Raw genomic sequence first — 6,741 nt, forward strand, 5'->3', positions numbered from 1 at the left:
GCCACTTTTTTATGCTTTTCATTCCTCTATTTAGGTTTCGTTTTACATCTGGTATCATTTCTCTTCAGCCTAAAAAAACTTCCTTTTGCATATCTTGTATTGCAGATAACTAACATTGTACTTCCTTAGTTTTTATTTATGTAATGCTGTCTTTGTTTATGTAACACTATCTTTGTGAATGATACCTTGTAGATTCCAAATTTTGTTCCTTTACAGCAGGGGTCTCCAACCCCCAGGCCATGGACCAGTACTGGTCTCTGGCCTGTTAGGAACCAGGCCTCACAGCAGGAGGTGAACCATGGGCCAGCAAGCATTACCACCTGAGATCCGCCTCCTGTCAGATCAGTGGCAGCATTAGATTCTCATAGGAGTGTTAACCCTATTGTGAACTGCACATGCGAGAGATCTAGGTGGCATGCTCCTTATGAGAATCTAATGCCTGATAATCTGAGGTAGAACAGTTTCTTCCTGAAACCTACCCCCACACCCCATCGGTGGAAAAATTGTCTTCCTGAAAACCGGTCTTGGTCCCCTGGTGCCAAAAAGGTTGGGGACCACTGCTGTACAGAGTATTAACTTCTTTGTTGGTTGATGCAACAAATTAATTCAATCTCTGTCTCTTCTGCAGTTAGCATCAGATGAAATATTTTAGCTAAGACTAAAAGAACTGAAGCTTACTGTTTTCCCCACCATGTCTAGTTCAGGGGTCAGCCAGATGTTTGAGCCAAAGTTATATACAGAATTTGTGGCACTCTCTTTGAGACTTTCACCTTTCAGTGTATTATTTACTTATTTTTCAGCTGCTGTGGTTGCCCCAAAATGTGGCCATTGATTCCTAAACGAGTAAGACTACAGATTTATCTGAGTTTTAGCCATTCCACATGTAACCAGACAAAAAACCATGATAGCCACTCCACATGTAATCGGGCAAAAATCCATAAAAGCAGGCATCCAGAAACATTTCCTCTTCCAAATTCTACTTCTTTCCGATCTCTGCTTGCTTTCTGTCTTACTCAAGTGCTTTAAAATAATGAACAATAAATGTCGATTTTTCTGTGACACAGTTTCAAAATATAAGCACTACTAAATCTTAGCGTGAAGCGACAAGAATGCAGAAATGTCATTATTAAGGTACCAAAATGCATACATCATACAGTACTCTAAGAAAATAAAACCATGATATGAAAATATGTACTATGATAATCTCATAAATATTTTAAGGAGACAAAAAGGTACTAAAGGGAAAGTTTTTTAAAAAATATTTTATTGGAGGGAACAAAGATGGCCGAATAGGAACAGCTCCGGTCTACAGCTCCCAGCGTGAGTGACGCGGAAGATGGGTGATTTCTGCATTTCCACCTGAGGTAGCGGGTTCATCTCACTAGGGAGTGCCAGATAGTGGGCGCAGGACAGTGGGTGCAGCGCACCGTGCATGAGCCGAAGCAGGGCGAGGCATTGCCTCACTCGGGAAGTGCAAGGGGTCAGGGAGTTCCCCTTCCTAGTCAAAGAAAGGGGTGACAGACAGCACCTGGAAAATCAGGTCACTCCCACCCTAATATTGTGCTTTTCCGATGGGCTTAAAAAACGGCACACCAGGAGATTATATTCCACACCTGGCTTGGAGGGTCCTATGCCCACGGAGTCTCACTGATTGCTAGCACAGCAGTCTGAGATCAAACTGCAAGGTGGCAGCCAGGCTGGGGGAGGGGGGCCCACCATTACCCAGGCTTGCTTAGGTAAACAAAGCAGCCCAGAAGCTCCAACTGGGTGGAGCCCACCACAGCTCAAAGAGGCCTGCCTGCCTCTTTAGGCTCCACCTCTGGGGGCAGGGCACAGACAAACAAAAAGACAGCAGTAACCTCTGCAGACTTAAATGCCCCTGTCTGACAGCTTTGAAGAGAGTAGTGGTTCTCCCAGCATGCAGCTGGAGATCTGAGAACAGGCAGACTGCCCCCTCAAGTGGGTCCCTGACCCCCGAGCAGCCTAACTGGCAGGCACCCCCAAGTAGGGGCAGACTGACACTTCACAGGGCCAGGTACACCTCTGAGACAAAACTTCCAGAGGAATGATCAGGCAGCAGTATTCAAGGTTCACGAAAATCCACTGTTCTGCAGCCTCTGCTGCTGATACCCAGGCAAACAGGGTCTGGAGTGGACCTCTAGCAAACTCCAATAGACCTGCAGCTGAGGGTCCTGTCTGTTAGAAGGAAAACTAACAAACAGAAAGGACATCCACACCAAAAACCCATCTGTACATCACCATCATCAAAGACCAAAAGTAGATAAAACCACAAAGATGGGGAAAAAAAAAAACAGCAGAAAAACTGGAAATTGTAAAAAGCAGAGTGCCTCTCCTCCTCCAGAGGAAGACAGTTCCTCACCAGCAATGGAACAAAGCTGGACAGAGAATGACTTTGACGAGTTGAGAGAAGAAGGCTTCAGACTATCAAACTACTCCGAGCTACAGGAGGAAATTCAAACCAAAGGCAAAGAAGTTAAAAACTTTGAAAAAAATTTAGACAAATGTATAACTAGAATAACCAATACAGAGAAGTGCTTAAAGGAGCTGATGGAGCTGAAAGCCAAGGCTCGAGAACTACGTGAAGAATGCAGAAGCCTCAGGAGCCGATGCGATCAACTGGAAGAAAGGATATCAGTGATGGAAGATGAAATGAATGAAATGAAGCGAGAACGGAAGTTTAGAGAAAAAAGAATGAAAAGAAATGAACAAAGCATCCAAGAAATATGGGACTATGTGAAAAGACCAAATCTATGTCTGATTGGTGTACCTGAAAGTGATGGGGAGAATAGAACCAAGTTGGAAAACACTCTGCAGGATATTATCCAGGAGAACGTACCCAATCTAGCAAGGCAGGCCAACATTCAGATTCAGGAAGTACAGAGAACACCACAAAGATACTCCTCGAGAAGAGCAACTCCAAGACACATAATTGTCAGATTCACCAAAGTTGAAATGAAGGAAAAAATGTTAAGAGCAGCCGGAGAGAAAGGTCGGGTTACCCACAAAGGGAAGCCCTTCAGACTAACAGCTGATCTCTCGGCAGAAACTCTACAAGCCAGAAGACAGTGGGGGCCAATATTCAACATTCTTAAAGAAAATAATTTTCAACCTGGAATTTCATATCCAGCCAAACTAAGCTTCATAAGTGAAGGAGAAATAAAATACTTTACAGACAAGCAAATGCTGAGAGATTTTGTCACCACCAGGCCTGCCCTAAAAGAGCTCCTGAAGGAAGCACTAAACATGGAAAGGAACAACCAGTACCAGCCACTGCAAAATCATGCCAAATTGTAAAGATCATCAAGGCTAGGAAGAAACTGCATCAACTAATGAGCAAAATAACCAGCTAACATCATAATGACAGGATCAAATTCACATATAACAATATTAACTTTAAATGTAAATGGACTAAATGCTCCAATCAAAAGACACAGACTGGCAAACTGGAAAAAGAGTCAAGACCTATCAGTGTGCTGTATTCAGGAAACCCATCTCATGTGCAGAGACACACATAGGCTCAAAATAAAAGGATGGAGGAAGATCTACCAAGCAAATGGAAAACAAAAAAAAGCAGGGGTTGCAATCCTAGTCTCTGATAAAACAGACTTTAAACCAACAAAGATCAAAAGACACAAAGAAGGCCATTACATAATGGTAAAGGGATCAATTCAACAAGAAGAGCTAACTATCCTAAATATATAAGCACCCAATACAGGAGCACCCAGATTCATAAAGCAAGTCCTGAGTGACGTACAAAGAGACTTAGACTCCCACACAATAATAATGGGAGACTTTAACACCCCACTGTCAACATTAGACATATCAACGAGACAGAAAGTTAACAAGGATACCCAGGAATTGAACTCAGCTCTGCACCAAGTGGACCTAATAGACATCTACAGAACTCTGCACCCCAAATCAACAGAATATACATTTTTTTCAGCACCACACCACACCTATTCCAAAATTGACCACATAGTTGGAAGTAAAGTTCTCCTCAGCAAATGTAAAAAAACAGAAATTATAACAAACTGTCTCTCAGACCACAGTGCAATCAAACTAGAACTCAGGATCAAGAAACTCACTCAAAACCGCTCAACTACATGGAAACTGAACAACCTGCTCCTGAGTGACTACTGGGTACATAACGAAATGAAGGCGGAAATAAAGATGTTCTTTGAAACCAACGAGAACAAAGACAGAACTTACCAGAACCCCTGGGACACATTCAAAGCAGTGTGTAGGGGCAAATTTATAGCACTAAATGCCCACAAGAGAAAGCAGGAAAGATCTAAAATTGACACCCTAACATCACAATTAAAAGAACTAGAGAAGCAAGAGCAAACACATTCAAAAGCTAGCAGAAGGCAAGAAATAAGTAAGATCAGAGCAGAACTGAAGGAGATAGAGACACAAAAACCCCCTCAAAAAATCAATGAATCCAGGAGCTGGTGTTTTTTTGAAAAGATCAATAAAATTGATAGACTGCTAGCAAGACTAATAAAGAAGAAAAGAGAGAAGAATCAAATAGATGCAATAAATAATGATAAAGGGGATATCACCACCGATCCCACAGAAATACAAACTACCATCAGAGAATACTATAAACACCTCTACGCAAATAAACTAGAAAATCTAGAAGAAATAGATAAATTCCTCGACACATACACCCTCCCAAGACTAAACCAGGAAGAAGTTGAATCTCTGAATAGACCAATAACAGGCTCTGAAATTGTGGCAATAATCAATAGCTTACCAACCAAAAAGAGTCCAGGACCAGATGGATTCACAGCTGAATTCTACCAGAGGTACAAGGAGGAACTGGTACCATTCCTTCTGAAAATATTCCAATCAATAGAAAAAGAGGGAATCCTCCCTAACTCATTTTATGAGGCCAGCATCATCCTGATACCAAAGCCTGGCAGAGACACAATAAAAAAAGAATTTTAGACCAATATCCTTGATGAACATTGATGCAAAAATCCTCAATAAAATACTGGCAAACGAAATCCAGCAGCACATCAAAAAGCTTATACACCATGGTCAAGTGGGCTTCATCCCTGGGATGCAAGGCTGGTTCAACATACGTAAATCATAGGTATTTTATTCTCTTTGAAGCAATTGTGAATGGGAGTTCACTCATGATTTGGCTCTCTGTTTGTCTGTTATTGGTGTACAAGAATGCTTGTGATTTTTGTACATTAATTTTGTATCCTGAGACTTCGCTGAAGTTGCTAATCAGCTTAAGGAGATTTTGGGCTGAGACAATGGGGTTTTCTAGATATACAATCATGTCATCTGCAAACAGGGACAATTTGACTTCCTCTTTTCCTAATTGAATACCTTTTATTTCCTTCTCCTGCCTGATTGCTCTGGCCAGAACTTCCAGCACTATGTTGAATAGGAGCGGTGAGAGAGGGCATCCCTGTCTTGTGCCAGTTTTCAGAGGGAATGCTTCCAGTTTTTGCCCATTCAGTATGATATTGGCTGTGGGTTTGTCGTAGATAGCTCTTATTATTTTGAGATACGTCCCATCAATACCTAATTTATTGAGAGTTTTTAGCATGAAGGGTTGTTGAATTTTGTCAAAGGCCTTTTCTGCATCTATTGAGATAATCATGTGGTTTTTGTCTTTGGTTCTGTTTATATGCTGGATTACATTTATTGATTTGCGTATGTTGAACCAGCCTTGCATCCCAGGGATGAAGCCCACTTGATCATGGTGGATAAGCTTTTTGATGTGCTGCTGGATTCGGTTTGCCAGTATTTTATTGAGGATTTTTGCATCAATGTTCATCAAGGATATTGGTCTGAAATTCTCTTTTTTGGTTATTTCTCTGCCAGGTTTTGGTATCAGGACGATGCTGGCTTCATAAAATGTGTTAGGGAGGATTCCCTCTTTTTCTATCGATTGGAATAGTTTCAGAAGGAATGGTACCAGTTCCTCCTTGTACCTCTGGTAGAATTCAGCTGTGAATCCATCAGGTCCTGGACTCTTTTTGGTTGGTAAGCTATTGATTATTGCCACAATTTCAGAACCTGTTATTGGTCTATTCAGAGATTCAACTTCTTCCTGGTTTAGTCTTGGGAGGGTGTATTTGTCGAGGAATTTATCCATTTCTTCTAGATTTTCTAGTTTATTTGCATAGAGGTGTTTGTAGTATTCTCTGATGGTAGATTGTATTTCTGTGGGATCGGTGGTGATATCCCCTTTTTCGTTTTTTATTGCATCTATTTGATTCTTCTCTCTTTTCTTCTTTATTAGTCTTGCTAGCGGTCCATCAATTTTGTTGATCTAGGAATCCAACTTACAAGGGATGTGAAGGACCTCTTCAAGGAGAACTACAAACCACTGCTCAATGAAATAAAAGAGGATACAAACAAATGGAAGAACATTCCATGCTCATGGGTTGGAAGAATCAATATTGTGAAAATGGCCATACTGCCCAAGGTAATTTATAGATTCAATGCCATCCCCATCAAGCTACCAATGACTTTCTTCAAGGAATTGGAAAAAACTACTTTAAAGTTCATATGGAACCAAAAAAGAGCCCGCATCGCCAAGTCAATCCTAAGCCAAAAGAACAAAGCTGGAGGCATCACGCTACCTGACTTTAAACTATACTACAAGGCTACAGTAACCAAAACAGCATGGTACTGGTACCACAACAGAGACATAGATCAGTGGAACAGAACAGAGCCCTCAGAAATGATGCCGCA

Source organism: Nomascus leucogenys, chromosome X (genome assembly GCF_006542625.1).
Source record: "Nomascus leucogenys isolate Asia chromosome X, Asia_NLE_v1, whole genome shotgun sequence".
In the NCBI taxonomy this organism is placed as follows: domain Eukaryota; kingdom Metazoa; phylum Chordata; class Mammalia; order Primates; family Hylobatidae; genus Nomascus; species Nomascus leucogenys.